Source organism: Vulpes vulpes, chromosome 1, assembly GCF_048418805.1.
Source record: "Vulpes vulpes isolate BD-2025 chromosome 1, VulVul3, whole genome shotgun sequence".
Lineage (NCBI taxonomy): Eukaryota > Metazoa > Chordata > Mammalia > Carnivora > Canidae > Vulpes > Vulpes vulpes.
Window position 1 is genome coordinate 23,424,326 of NC_132780.1, and position 15,956 is coordinate 23,440,281.

At 48.8% G+C, this 15,956-nt stretch overlaps 1 long non-coding RNA gene and 2 pseudogenes across 1 annotated transcript; 1 reads left to right on the plus strand and 2 right to left on the minus strand.

Moving 5' to 3' along the window:
- On the minus strand, positions 1-1,198 carry LOC112908863 (uncharacterized; annotated as a pseudogene).
- An 89-nt stretch (positions 1,199-1,287) lies between these two features.
- LOC112908864 (uncharacterized) lies at positions 1,288-5,980 on the minus strand. Its single transcript, XR_011994650.1, has 3 exons — positions 5,812-5,980; positions 2,808-2,951; positions 1,288-2,187 (listed from the first exon to the last, which is right to left on the minus strand). It is a non-coding gene; the product is annotated as an uncharacterized lncRNA (long non-coding RNA).
- A 7,869-nt stretch (positions 5,981-13,849) lies between these two features.
- LOC112908797 (craniofacial development protein 1 pseudogene) lies at positions 13,850-15,053 on the plus strand (annotated as a pseudogene).
- Positions 15,054-15,956: the final 903 nt, after the last annotated feature.

Sequence of the window (15,956 nt, forward strand, 5' to 3'; positions counted from 1 at the left end):
CCAAAGAGCTGCCATCATGAATGATGGATGGATTCTCCCTCTAGAGAATGAGAGAGCATAAGACCAGCCTTCTCTAAGTATGCTGAGATGACAGGCTATCGGGTGGGGGTGGGGGGGCCACCTGGTAGAAGTGAGACAGCATCTGACAGTGACATAATCTGGCAAAGCACCTGGGGAGATTACAAAATGTGATGTAGCTCCTGAAAGCTTCCTATGTTTCTGGCCATCTCCTGGTAGGGATATTGGGATATTTTCCAATTTTTGGCGTATGGCTTCTTCACAAAGGTTCCTTTCACAAGTTTTCCGAGGAGTGAACCCTTTAAAGATGAATAAAGAGAATGCCCCGGTTAGTTGTTTTCCACATTTGCCATACTCCTAAGGCCTTTCTTTGGTGTGACTTTTCTGGTGCTAAGTGAGGCTAGAGCTCTGGCTGATGGCATTCCTATGTTCACTGCACTCAGATGGCTCTTTTCCAGTATGACCTTTCTGGTGCTTAGAGAGATTTGAACTATAACAGAAAGGTTTTCCACACTTGTTACACTCATAAGGCTTTTCTCCAGTGTGAACTCTCTGGTGCTGAGGATGGAGCTTTCACTGAAAGCTTTCCCACACTGGCTGCACTCATAAGGCCCTTTTCCAGTGTGAACTTTCTGGTGTTTAACAAGGTTAGAGTTATAACTGAAGGCTTTTCCACATTCACTGCACTCATAAGACCTTCCTCTAGTGTGAACCTTCTGGTGCTGAATGAGGGCATAGCTTTGCCTGAAGGCTTTCCCACATTCCAAGCACTCCAGTATGAATTCACTGGTGTGGAACAAGGTTGGAGGGGCAACTGAAGGCTTTCCCACACTGGTTGCATTTATAAGCCCTTTCTCCTGTTTGACTCCTTTGATGCAGAATAAGTTTGGAGGTTTGCTGGAAAGTATTTCCACATTCACTGCATTCAAAAGGCCTTTCTGTGTTGTGAACTTTCTGATGCTGAACAAGAGGAGAGCTATTAATGAAGGCTTTCCCCCATTCATTGCATTCATAAGGCCTTTCCCCAGTATGTATTTTCTGGGGCTCAACAAAATTGGCAATACAGCTAAAGACTCTCTGGCATGTCTGCTTTCATAAGGCCTTTCTGTGTTGTGAACTTACTGATGGTGAACAACTTGGAAGCTGCGAGTGAAGGCCTTCCCACACTGGCCACATTCATTAAGGCTGTTCTCTAGTGTGAACTCTGGTGCTGAACAAGTGAGTGTTTCTGGGTGAAGGTTTTCCCACATTTACTGCAACTGTGATGCATTTGTCTGGTATGTTCTTTTTTTTTTTTTTTTTTTATCATTTATTTATGATAGTCACAGGGAGAGAGAGAGGCAGAGACATAGGCAGAGGGAGAAGCAGGCTCCATGCACCGGGAGCCCGATGTGGGATTCGATCCCAGGTCTCCAGGATCGCGCTCTGGGCCAAAGGCAGGCGCCGAACCGCTGCGCCACCCAGGGATCCCCTGGTATGAACTTTCTGATGTGTCCTCAGTTTAAAAAGGTGCCTGAAAGCCTTCCTACATTCCTTACAGACATGGGATGTTTCTCCAGTGTGATTTTTTTTGCTGATCAACAACAGTCAAGTTCTATTTAGAGAAGTTTCCCCCTGTGGGGCATCTGAAAGGTCTCTCTTTGGAGTCTGTTATCGGTGGTCCAGGAGCATGAAGGCCTTCAGAAAGGCTTTCCCTCAGTTGCTGCACTTGAAGGGCTTCTGTGTGGCATGGACTTCCTGCTGCTGCTGGCAGCCAGAGCTATGTTGGAAGGCCTCCTTGTTCTTGGTGCTCCAGTGTGGCTTCCCCATGCTGTGGGTGGCCTGATGCTGCAGGTCATGGCTGTCCAGGACATCGTTAACATGTTCCCTGCATGTGAAGAGTTTTTCTCCACTGTGCTCTTCCATTTGGTGCTGGTGAGAGTTTGTACTGAGCCAGAACCCTCTCCCACACACCTCATACTTTTATGGTTTCTGCCTATGGTATATTCCTTGATGCTCAGCTAGTGTAATATGTCTTTCAAGACCAGACCACATATGTCACAGGTGTTGTCCTTCTGGGTAGAAGGACACGCCTTCGGGGTCCTGAACTGGAGCACTCCTTCTACAGAAACACTCTATTCCTGGGAAAAGAAGGTTCAAGAGGGGCTTCCCCTACTCCACACCAACAACCTGAAAGCACAGAAATGTTGGTAAAGTTTATATAGGCTTTGTTTAGAGGGGGTAGCCCCTTTATAGATGTGGATCTGACAAATTTAGGAATGGGTCTGTAGGATCAAGTCAGGGTGAGGTACAGCTTGTGGTGCAGTACTGGGCCTAGGAAGGTGAAGATTCAGCATGTGAGAACACAGGTGTAGGGTTCAGGCTGGGAGGAGAGTCAGGGACTACAACTCCTCAGCTTTCAGCAAGAACCAACACAGGCAGGCACCATATCTCTGATATGAAAAGGGGACACAGAGGAGTGTGCATGAGCCCAGGAAAATCCAGCTGTAACTGGGATCTGATGCTTAAAGCCTGTATGCGTGAGATATGTGCACATCTCATAATACATTGGCTATGGGTTAATGTGGGACACTCCTGTAAAAGGAGGAGTGGGCTTAGGAAGACACAGAGATCAGAGCAGTAGAGTCATGCACCACCCAGTACCCAGGGACAAAGTAGAAATGGCAGGAATGTGGTGTCTAGAATGAGGAAGGAAAGTGGAGTAAGGTATGGCTACTGGCCCCAGCAACAAACACGAGTGGAAAACAGGGAAGGTGCCCAGTACAACTTGAACCCAGACCCAATGTCACCTCTTCTCTGGCTCCCACTCATCAGAGCCAGACCCCCTCTCAGTCTCTCTTGCAGTGTATGGAGACATGTCCACTCTGTCAGGCTCCCAGGGTCTTTGTCCTGTTCCAGATGAGCAACCACACAGGACTTAGACGTTGTAAGTCCTGGGAAAAACATAGGGTGGGTGAGTGGCTGGCCCAGCTAACAGCAATCCCAGCTGCAACAGACCACAGGGAGCTCATGTCCTCTTTGTAACTGGGAAGAAAATTCAATGTTACAAAATAAGCCTCTGAGGAGTATCTCACAGGAAGAGCCCAGTGGTTGCCACAAGTAATAACCATGTTGGTGTCTAGAGTCTGTGACATAGCTAGGCTCCTGGAAATGCCTGATATAAAGAGGGGGTACGAACCTGGGCACAGCGGTGCCACTGATCTGAACAAACTCAGGCAGCCAACCTGAGACCCCGCAGTCCTGAGCCCTTCCCCAGAAAGAGAAGCAGATATTGGGGCTCCTCAGGGAAAGGAGCAGGCTGTGCCTATGCCCCAGCTCTGCACACACAGCAGATAGTCCAGAGGACGAAGCAACACCCATGCTCAGCTGTAGGAAGACAGAGCTATTCCTGGGAAAAGAAGGAGACAGAGACTAGAACTGAGGCTGGGGGTGAGGGTAGGGGTGGAAAGGCCTTAACCAGTGAGGCTACAAGTGCCAAATTCTCAAGCATCACATCGCAATACAGGTGCCTCTGAGCCTCATCAAGGAGCTCCCACTCTTCCCAGGAGAAGTACACAGCCACATCTTCAAAGGTTCCCCAGCCCTGCCATGATGAGGACAGCTAAGTCAGCCAAACCAAAGACAGCAGAATAACTAACAAAAAAATACACAGATGAACTGATCGAGACCTAGATCCCACATGCTGTCTGGTGGGTAGTCTCTGACCCCCAAATCACCCCTGCCAACACACTCCTAGGTCACCCTTCTCCTGAAGCTCCAATACCATGGGTGCCATTGTTTCCTTGTGTCACTGATCACTATGTCCTCCTTCACACAGCAGGGAGACGGACAGGTAGTTGCCACAAGCTCTGACCTGGTTGTGGGGCCTCACTGCCTCTACCAGGCAATTCCCTTGGCTTCCCAGTTCCTGACTCCCAGAACAACCAAACTGGGGCTCATCTCACATAGGCCCCCCAGTACCAGGACTCCAGTCCATCAATTCACACCACCTCTGTATGTGCACGTCCATCTTTGTACCACACATTTCCAGACCCCACCAACATCCATGGCACATCTTCCTCCCACTCACCCTACATATCACTCTGCAAATGGTGTCCAGAATGTGGCTCACTTGGTGAGGTCAATCAGAATCTCATCCTGACCCAGACTTCCAAATGTCCCAACCTCCAGAGGTGGCATCCAGGCTTCCTTGAGTTTCTCTAACTGATCCTATTCCTACCTTTATCCCTTAGCCACCCAGACTGGGCCACAAAGACCTCTGGGACCTCCAGGTCTCTCTGCCTTTATTGATTCTGTCCCCTCACCATCCACAGTATTCCTCTCTCCCCGTAAGAATACACATTCAAAGCCCGGACCCACCACCTCCCACCCCAGGCATGGGATACCCCCAGGTGATTACCATTGAGCTAATCTGCTATCCTGACTAAAACCCTCAGGTCCCACAGAGGATGGCCAAGAAATGCTGGTGAGTCCATAGAAAAGTAAATAAACATCAGCCCTATTCCCACTGTCATGTTGCTTGCATCTCCAATATGCTTCAGCCTGTCCCAGGGATTTTGGTCATGTTCTGGATCCTCTCATACACACACCTTCTCTCATGGCTGCTCCTCCCTTCATCTGACTTTGTGACACCCACCAACCCTGCCTAGGTACCCAGGCCAGTCACCCAGTCCTCAGCTGCTCCTGTGGGACATCTTTCACCATAAGCTAAAGATGCCCCCTCCCAAACCTGAGCCAGAGCTCTACCTCAGTTCACAGGCTGACTGCTAACTGGATGTCCCCAAGTTGAATTCCTCAGTATAATCAGACATTCAATGTCCAGATGACCTGGAAGTCTTTAGGACATCTCAGCCTCGACAGGGTCAAAAATCTGCCTTCCGATCTTCCCTGAAACCTGCTGCACCCAGCAACCTCCCTATCTCAATCGCCGTATTTCAATTCTACCTTCTCCTAGTTGAGGCCAAAATCCATGGGGATTATCCCAGCCTCCTCCACTTTTCTGCACATCATAAAATCTGGCTGGCCTAAAAGAAAGATCCAAAATCCAACCACTTCTCCCAACTCCAGTCACCACTCAGGCCAAGACACCATCACCCACCTGATCTAGTAAAGAGCATCCTTATGGGCTTCCCTTTCTGCTCCCTAAACCTCACCCACCCCCAACCCCACCTCTGTTTTCCACTCTGCAGCCAAAGGGAGCCAGTGAACACCTGTGTCAGATCACATTTCTCCTCTACTGCACACCTTCCATGGCTCCCACTAGTCTCAGATTAACAGGCCAAGCTACCCAGGCGGCCATTCCAGGCCTGACTCCTGCCCACCAGACATAAAGAAGACCTATAGTTCCCTGGATACTTCCAGCTCAGCTTCATCTCTATAAGCATTTGCACATCCTGGTTCCTATGCCTGAAAGAGCTTCCCACATCTTGTCCCACTGTATTCCAGAATGGTGAAACTTTCCACATAACCCCTGGCCAGGACTCTGGGCCCCGGGCTTGGGGTGATCCTAGGGTCCCAGAAGCAAAGGAAAAGAAATGAAGGTGGAGGGAAAGAGTCCAGGGGTCTCTATCATGGGCCCGGGGTCCGGTGAGTGAGGGCGGCGGGCGCCCTCCACTCACCCGCGCCGGGTCCACCAGCGCCATCGCCGCCGCCATGGGACCCGGGCAGGCCCTGAGTGCTCAGCCGATCCCCACACCTCCACTGGGCCAGGTGCCCGCCCCCCACCCGTCGCAATCGGGGCCTCAGTAAGAGGGGACGGAGGGCGAGTGCGGAAGAAGAGGATAGCCCTGTTACAGGAGATCACGACTGGTACGAAGCGCAGCAGTTGAACTCATCCTCTTCACTGTCCTCTGTGTCTGGGTCCCAAGGAGGCGCCTGGAGAGCAGCTCCGACCCAGAGCTCACGTCCCCAAGAGCGCTGTGTAACTACCAGCCAAAAGCAAACGAACTTCTACGACGGAGAGGCCGGAAGTCCCGTGAGCCTCAGGAAATAGCTCTTCTTCTGTGCTGTGATTGGCTTATAGTTCACCGCCATCTCCCGTGGCCTTCTGGTCAATGTAGTTCTTGCCGAGGTCCGGCGCGAGGCGCCGGCGAGTTCTCCTAGGCAACGCCCAAGTGGCAACGCAAGGAGCACTGGGAAATGGAATAGTGCTTAAGTATGCCAATTGTATGTTTCAGCTTCCTCTTAAAGGGGACACTCCAGATTTCTTCCTCTTTTTTTTTTTTTTTTCCTAAGATTTTGTTTATTTGAGAGGTGGAGAGAGTGTGTGCAGGAGCAGGGAGGAGGGGCAGGAGAAGAGGGAGAAGCAGGCTCCCAGCTGAGCAGGGAGCCCCACATGGGTCTCATTCCCAGGACCCCAGGATCATGACCTGAGCTAAATGCAGACGCTTAACCCACTGAGCCACCCAGGTACCCCCCTCTTGGGGATTCTGATGCTTACCCAGAAGCATCTGTAACTCAAAATCCAGTGATGTAATTTTATAAACACTACAACTTTCCTCATAAGAAGTGACATGAGGGATCCCTGGGTGGCGCAGTGGTTTGGCGCCTGCCTTTGGCCCAGGGCGCGGTCCTGGAGACCCGGGATCGAATCCCACGTCGGGCTCCCGGTGCATGGAGCCTGCTTCTCCCTCTGCCTCTGCCTCTCTCTCTCTCTCTCTCTCTCTCTGTGACTATCATAAATAAATAAAAATTAAAAAAAAAAAAGAAATGACATGAAAAGTGTTTAGCACAGGGCCAGATATACAGTGCTGTGAAACTTAGGAAAGGGGAACCTCAGTAAAATGGAGTGGAAGCAGGAGCTCTCATTTGGTACCACTGGAAGTCAAGAATTACCAACAGAAAGCAACCTTCCTGGGGCTCCTTCCCTCTTGGGGCACTTTGTACTATTGCCCAATAAACTTTGCTTTGCTACCTACAAAAAAAAAAAAAATTATGAACAGAAGAATCGTCAACAGGAAAGAATCCTCAATTACAGGCCTCCAACAGGAAAAATGTACATTGCATCTCCTACAAGAAATGAATGGATCCTGCAACTCAGCCAATGAGAAATCGTCATCACCCTGAACTCTACTCCAATAGACTTTTTTCAAAACAGCCCCTATGAAGAAAATCTTTTTTGTTTTTTAATATTTTCTAAAAATCTTTATTGGCAGCTCCGGTGGCTCAGCGGTTTAGCGCCGCCTTCGGCCCAGGTCGTGATCCTGGAGACACGGAATCGAGTCCCGCATCGGCTCCCGGCATGGAGCCTGCTTCTCCCTCTGCCTGTGTCTCTGCCTCAAGACACAGGCAGGAGAAGGAGGCTCGTCGCAGGGAGCCCAATGCAGGAATCAATCCTAGATCCCAGGATCACGCCTGAGCCAAGGCAGATGCTCAACTGCTAAGCCCCCCAGGCGTCCCTGAATAAAGAAAATCTTAAAAAAAAAAAAAAAAGAATTGCAATTCTCTGCTATGCCCAAGTAAATCCATTTTTGCTGGTAAGGTGACCGTTTCATTTTTAAGGTTAACACTACTAAATAATAATAATAATAAGCACTACTAAATAAATGAGAGAGTTATTGTTATTGTTATTATCATTATCATTATCATCATCGTCCCAAGGCTCTCACAGCACTGCCAGGGGAGGGGAAATTGGAAACACCTCCCTAGAAAATTATCATTGACATCTATTAAAAATATAAAATGCACTCATCTTTGATTTAGCAAGTAGCCATATAGGCAATGTTCAATTTTTTTTAATTTTATTTTTCTTTTTATTTTTTTTTTCAAAAAAATTTTTAAAGTATATTCTTGTACTGTGGTAGGCAGAATATAATGACCCCAAAGATGTCTGGAAAGATATCCAGGTCTTAATCTCCAAAACATGTAAATATGTTATATTACATGGCAAGGTGGAACCATTTAAGGTAGATGGAATTAAGTTGATAATCACCTGACTTTGAGATGTGGAGATTATTCTAGATTATCTGAGGTGGTGGGTGGGCAGACAATGTAATAGCAAAGGTCCTTAAAAGTGGAACAGGGATGAGACCACCTGGGATACTAAGCTGATTGAGCATCCAACTCTTGGTTTCAGCTCAGGTCATGATCCTGTGGTCATGCAATCAAGTTCCATGCTCAGCATGGAGTCTGCTCGAGATTCTCTCTCCCTCTCCCTCCCTCTCTGCTCTTCCACCCCTCTCCCCACTTGCACTCATACAGTCTGTCACTTTCTCTAGAATAAATAAATAAAATCTTTTTGAAAGTGGAACAGGAAGGCAGTACTGATTGAGAGTCAACAGTGCTGCAATATGAGAAAGACTCAAGTTGCCATTGCTGCTTTTGAAGATGGAAAGCCGTGAACCAAAGCATATTGAAGACTCTAGAGCCTGAAATAGGCCAGGGAACAGATTCTACCCCAGAACCTCCAAAAGGAATGTAGCAGTGACTACACCTTGATTTTATAGCAATTGACACAAATGTCAGACTGCTGACATGCAGAACTATGAATTTTAAAAATAATTTATATTGTGTTTCTTTCTTTTAGGTATTCATGTGATTATACTGGACTCATCTAGATAATCCTAGATAACCTTCCCATTTCATGATCCTTAACTTAATCACATCTGTAAAGTCACCATAGGAAGTAACATATTAACTGGTTCTAGAGATTAGGATGTGGACATCTTCAGGGGACCATGATTCTGCCTACCACCCAAAACTCACACAGCTATTAAATAGATGCCAAAATTATGAAAGCCACAAAGATATCTGACACTCCAGGTTCTCTAGAAAACACACACACACACACACACACACACACACGCCAGATTTGGCAACCATGTTCAAATTTCCTGCTTCTCTTTCCACTTCTGGGTTGGGGCAACCATGCTTCATTGGCCTAAGACTGATCAGCCATGAAGGCCACATCTGCTAAGGTCACCAGGAACCCAGCCTCCCCAATAGAAAACTCCCTGGTTTCTGTTGGAGAGATGATTACTATCAGGAAAATAACGGAGAAGAGCACATGATGCAGGACAACTTTATTTGCTCAGTGACCTTGGCCATTGTAGACATGAGCTGAGCCTCTGTAAGGTATTTCAAGCAGTGACCTTGCCTTCTAGGCTCTGGTCTCTCCATTCTCTATGTGGTACAGTTACACTCTGCTCAGATGGCACTCCCTCCTCCATTCTGTGCCTTACAATGATCTTGGTGTGGGTTGGGTACTTCTTCACATCTGTGTGTTGGGCACACCCAGAAATGATTCTATGGGCTCCAGAGAAGAGCAAAGAGACTGATATTTGGGTGAGAAGGGAACCCAGCCAGGCCACAGCACAGGGGTGTCTGCCCAGAGATTAATCCACAAGATAGGTGCATCCAAAGAAGAGGCAGCTTCTCCCACTAGCCTATCTGCAAATGGGATTCTCTCAGGCCTCAGTCTAGTGATAGGCGTGCCAAAGTGGATGGAAAGCTGATAACACCAAGGCTCCAAATCCCCAGAGGAAACAAGTGCCCACCCACTTCTAAAATCCTGCATTTCAGGATCTGTGAGCTACACAGAGAATGTACTAGTTTCCTATTGCTGTTGTAACAAATTACCATAAACCAAGTGGTTTAAAACCACACAACTTTACTCTTCCAATTCTAAAGGCTAGAAGTGTGAAATTAACCTAGCTGGGCTAAAACCAAAGTGTTACACAGCTGGTTTCTTCTGAGGCTTTAGGAGAGAATCTGTTCATTACCTTTTCCAGCTTGTTGAGGAAACATGCATTCCTTGACTCTTCCTTCCTCACATCACTCCAACCTCTTACTTCTGCACTGCATCTACTTCCTCTTTTGACTTTCTTTTTCCACAAAAATGACACTGACATGTAATTTTCAGATAGCAGAGGAACCTAAAACAGTTTTATGGGGGGGAGGGGATTAATTTCAGATTATTTTTTTTAAGGTTTATTTATTTATTTATTTATTTATGATAGTCACAGAGAGAGAGAGAGAGGCAGAGACACAAGCAGAGGGAGAAGCAGGCTCCACGCACCGGGAGCCCGATGTGGGACTCGATCCCGGGCCTCCAGGATCGCGCCCTGGGCCAAAGGCAGGCACCAAACTGCTGCGCCACCCAGGGATCCCTAATTTCGGATTATAATTACGACTTTTTGTTAAGTTCTTTATGGGGCAGCCTTGGTGGCACAGCGGTTTAGCGCAGCCTGCAGCCCAGGGCATGATCCTGGAGGCCGGGATCGAGTCCCACGTCGGGCTCCCTGCATGGAGCCCGCTTCTCCCTCTGACTGTCTTTCAGCCAGATCCAGAAGGGCCTTGGTCCCAATGGACTCAACAGGGACCCACTGGAGTGAAACACATTTACCAACAAGACCATGGTCAGCAAGCAAAGCCTGATGCCCACCTCAAGTCCAAAAACACCCCCACAGGGAACCCAAGAATGTCCTTAGAATCACATTATGGAACAGGCCCCTCTGGCCTCTCAAGGGCCCCTATTCTTCCTGAGAAAAGCCACAGCAATGTTATCAAAGGTCACCAAACCCTGCAATAACAAGCAGGTGGGCAGTTGACTATGGTACAAGTTCTGGGTGTGTGATCCAGGCCTCTAGCTCCCATCTTTTTTTTTTTTTTTTTTAAGATTTTATTTATTTATTCATGAGAGACACAGAGAGAGAGAGAGAGAGAGGTAGAGACACAGGCAGAGGGAGAAGCAGGCTCCACGCAGGAAGCCCAGCGTGGGACTCAATCCCGGGTCTCCAGGATCAGGCCCTGGGCTGAAGGTGGCACTAAACCGCTGAGCCACCCGGGCTGCCCTAGTTCCCATCTTAACAGCCACCTCCCTGATACTCCTCCCAGCACCTCTCCCCAGTACACTCAAGGAGTTCCCCCAGGATTCCTCATCTGAGACACTGACTCCATGCTGGGCCCCCTATGCTGGCCCTGATAGGTTTTGGACAGTCTTTTTTGTCACATCCTGGGGCCCCGTCACATCTGTTCCAGTGTTCTTTCCTCAAGCTTCCTAGAGATCCCTCAGCACATAGCAGCCAGAGGGACTGTGGGCAAATGGCAATTGGTATCTACAAATCTATGTGAAACCAAGCCTCCCTGAAACTGCATCTGTGATCATCACCCTTAATCTCCATCCTGGGCCTAACTTCATCTAGCTCTCCAGTCTCAACCTCAGAGTCCCCTCTCTTCCTCCAGTGGTTGTCTGTAACCGAGGCCCTTAAATCCTATCTCCTAAATCTGGTACCCAGGCCTTACCCTGGTCCAAGCCCCTACCTAGCCCATTACTCCTTAGACACTTCCAGCCAGACCTTTCTCAAGAACACCAGACCTGTGAGTCTTGCTTACATCACCTTTCCACTCAATTGTCTTCAGGCAACTCAGACACAACCCCAACTCCTGCTTTTCCTCTAGGACCTGTTTCTCTTTCCTCTTTCCCATTTCTGTGGAAGGCAGTCCATTCTTTCAACTACTCTGGGTACAAAACCTGGAGTCCTTCTGGATCTCTCCTCTATTTCTCACCTTTCTTTGATCCATCAGCAAATCCAGCTGGTCTGCCTGCAGGAGAGATCCAGAACCTGATTACTTCTCCCACATCTTTTGCCACATCAGCAAAAGTCCAGGCTGCCACCATCTCCATGTTTGCAGTTGTTTCCTTCCTTTGTCCCCACCTACTTCCACCTTCATCTGCCCCCCCATCACATCTCCACATGGAAACTAAAAGTATATTACTCAAATTAGATCATGTCCCTCCTCTATTCACAGATCTCAGCTCACACGGTCCTCAGGTTAAAGGCCTAGCGTGAAACCTTGTCCCCTGGAGCTTTCTGGTCCCACCAGAAGTAAAGGACTTCAAGTTTCCCCAATGCCCTCATCTCTGGATGGCCTCCAAACATTTGCACATTCAGGTCCCTCTGCCTGGAACAACTTCCATGCTTCATTCTAAGGCTACTAAAAATGGGGTGCACACTCCCCACTCTCCCAATCTGGAGAGAAAAAGATGACCCCAAGTCGGACACCCTCAGTTTCACTTTAGGACACTGGAGCTTGGAATCCCGTCAGGCGGAAGCTTGGGAGACCTCCCTTACCCATGCTATGCCAAGTCCACCAGTGCTGCCTCAGACAGGGACCCGGTGCAATGGACCCAGTCTGACCTACGTGCCAGGTCCTTTCTGACAACGCTGCTGACGAGCCTCAGACATGCCTTGGTTCAACCTACCCGCCAGGCCTCCAATTCCCGACATCCCTCGTCGTGCCTCTAGGTCTTTGTCCTGATGACACGGAACCGCTGGACCCTTAGAAGTAGGATTTACAGTGGGAACTACACTACCTAGAAGATGCTGCGCTGTGCGGGGCATATCGATTCGTACCACGCCGGGCCAGGGCCGAACTTCCGGCGTTGCCCCGAGGTTTTCCTTTGACTGGCTGTGCTCCTATTCAAAGGCCTGGATCCTTCGGTTGGGGACGTGTTCTGGAAACTATAGGGGGTCAGCATCCAGGGCTTGAGGTGCTCGAAGTGGAGAAGATGAGGAGAGCTCCTTTTTGCGCCCTTTGCGCCTGCGAGCTATGGTCCCCACCTCCTCCAGCCTCGGTTTTCTCGGAAATGGAACCGACGCCCAGGAGGATGTCCGCCGGGACCTCCGCAAGAGCCCTTCCAACCCCGCGACCTTCCTAGAAAAGGCGCCTTGGGCCTCACCTACTGAGTGGGAGACGGAGGCTCGGAGAGGCTGGCTCCCCGCAGTCCAGACTCCACCAGCCGTGGTGGAACTGAGGGCGGAAGTCTTTTTCCAGTGGTCCATTCCCAACGGGTGCCCTCGCCGCGTTCTCTTCTCGGTCCCCGGGTTACCATGGGAACAGTAGCGCTATCGGAAGTCTTTGGCAAGAAGGGTCCTGTTTACAGAAGCCAGTACCTCTAACCTCAAGGTCCTGCAGCGCCCACGTTGGTGGATGAGTGTGCCGTGGGATTCCTGCCGTTTCCATTTTCTTGTCTGAGATGATAGGAGTCACTCTCGTTTTGTGCTTTTGTGTCCCAGGTTACTGGTCATTATGCTGCCATAAAAGAGAGGGAGGGAAAAACCCAAGGGTTTTTCAGTCGGGCTCCCTCCACGGACACTGCTTCTCCCTCTATCTGTCTCTGCCTCTCTCTCTATCTTTGTCTCATGAATAAATTTAAAAAAAAAATTTTAAAGGGTTTTTCATGGTTAGAGACAGAGACATGCAGAGACTTGGTGAGCTTAAGCCAGGAGCCATCAGGGAACCTCAAATACTTACCACATCTGGTGAGGAAAGAGAGCTTGATAGGAGAATTCTGGCTGCAGTATAGGCTTTCTTTAGATGGTTTCTTTGGCTGTTGTGTGAACATAGGGGCAAGAGCAAAAGCAGGGCGGCCTGAGAGGAGCTTCAGCAATAGACCAGGCATGTAATGATGCCCTAGACCAGAGGTGTAGCCCTGGGTCAGACTTAGGAGGTGGTGGTCCTGAGGAGGAAAAAAATGTGAGAGGATGCGACAGGGAAGGGTCCAGAGAGGTTCTGCACACTGCTGAGGCTCCACAGTGGGACTGCAAGCCTTATAGGCATGCTGGTATAGAATGATGATTCAATCTACTGTCACAAACTGATGAGTCTGTCATGAACAGTGGGGACAAAGGCTTTGTGTTGAGGTTCTAGGGAAAGTTTGAGCTATTGTCATAGGTCACACTGTGTGGAAGGTCCAGGGAACCACCAGGAAGTAGAGCATACACATTTTGTATCCATGGGGTTGGCTCCATAATCCATGGTCTCTCTGTGCCATGGATTCTGCTTTCTTTCTCCAGCAGATACTTCCTTAAAACTGCCACTGCCGGCCGCCGCCACCCCCGCTGCAGCTTATGGTCTCTCCCTAGAGCTTTGCCGTTTGGGGCAGCTGCTGAGGTCGTGTGGTTCCGCCCTCCCCGCGCGGCAGCGACATGGAGGAATTCGACTCTGAAGACTTCTCCACCTCGGAGGAGGACGAAGACTACGTGCTGTCGGGTGGAGAGTATAGTGAAGATGATGTAAATGAATTAGTGAAGGAAGATGAAGTGGATGGTGAAGAGCAGACACAGAAAGCCAAAGGGAAAAAAAAGAAAGGCTCAGAGCATTCCGGCCAGGAAGAGAAAACAAGGTGGCTTCTCATTAGAAGAAGAGGAAGAGGAGGATGCGAACGAAGAATCAGAGGGCAATAGCAGTGAGGAGGAAGATGCAGCTGCAGAGCAGGAAAAAGGCATTGGGTCAGAGGATGCAAGGAAGAAGAAGGATGAACAGTGGGCCAGCTTCCTCAATGATGTTGGACCAAAACCAAAAGTGCCCCCAAATACACAGGTTAAAAGAGGAGAGAAGCCTGAAGAGACGAGTTCGAGTAAATTGTTGGTCAGAGCAGAAGAGCTTGAGAAACCGAAAGAGACTGAAAAAGTTAAAATCACCAAGGTGTTTGATTTTGCTGGTGAAGAAGTCAGGGTGACTAAGGAAGTGGATGCTACATCTAAAGAAGCCAAATCTTTCTTCAAGCAAAATGAGAAAGAAAAGCCACAGGCTACTGTCCCTGCACCTCTGCCATCACTCCCTGCTGGGTCTGGGTTAAAAAGATCAAGTGGCATGAGCAGCCTTTTGGGGAAAATTGGAGCCAAGAAGCAGAAGATGAGCACCCTAGAGAAATCCAAATTGGACTGGGAGAGCTTCAAGGAGGAGGAGGGCATTGGTGAAGAACTAGCCATCCACAATCGAGGGAAGGAAGGGTACATTGAAAGGAAGGCTTTTCTAGACCGAGTGGACCACAGGCAGTTTGAAATCGAGCGAGACCTCAGGCTGAGCAAAATGAAACCCTGATGTTATGGGGGGGAAATCAACAACAGCTTAATCCTGTTTACAATGTGAGCTTCTGGTGCATCTGTGAAATGTCTCCAGTGTTTCTCATCAGCTGTTTCCACCAAGGTCTCTTTTTCTACGTTGGATTTCTGTCTTTGTATCTTGATCTCACGTGTTTCATTCATTTTACTTTTAAAAGTTTGTCCTTAAAAAAAAAATAAAAATAAAAGTTGGTCCTGCGGGGGGGGGGGGGGGGACTGCCACTGCCAGTATCTGAGGGTCCTGTTGTCATTGCTTGCAAGGGATAGATTGAAGGGCTAGGGGAAGCCCCTGGCTATTCCTGAAAAACCTCTCTCAAAGTTTCATTTTGTGACATCATTCCTCCTCCCTCCTCATTAATGATTAAGATGAAACTAGCTTCTTGACTTTTGCAGAAAGGTCACGTAGTCAGGGCAGGGGCCTTACCTGCCCTGTCCTCCATAGGACTTGTGGCCACTCCATCTCACAAGGTCATTTTGACAGAGCATGACAAGTAGTCATGGGTGTCTAGCTGAAAAGATGCAATTCTGGCCATGACAAGATAATCCCGGTAGAGGCTGGGCCTTGCTGAGTGAAATTTGGGTATGGGCTAAGGCCTGGTCTAAGTTGGATTGTGCCTAGCCATGGTCCTGTATGATATCACTATCCTGTTACCAAAGTCATTGTCTCAACCTCAGTCCAACTTTCTTTACATCTTTTTGAAAATTCCTTCCTCTTGCCTTCTCTTTCTGATGTCTAGTTCCTACCTCTCTGACCTCAAGTTTTATCTGGTAACTACTCTCGCCATGCTGGGTCCCCTAGTGCTAGCTTCTGTTTAGCTGTTAGGAGATGTTCGTGTATTGGTAAATAATCCTTGGAAGCCTAATCCTAAGATGGCTGAATGTTACGTCTATGTCTGGATTCTTTCTGCACAGGATTTGCCTGTCCCAGCACCCCTACGGCATCATGTTTGCAGAGGGTGAGCAGCAGCCACACTGAATCATTGACCCTGATGAGATATTTTGCGCTGGTGTGGGTAGACACTGTACCAACAGGTCTTGCCATCCCCCACCCCTGCCCGATCCTGCCTCCCTTAGTTTCTTATGAACCCAGGG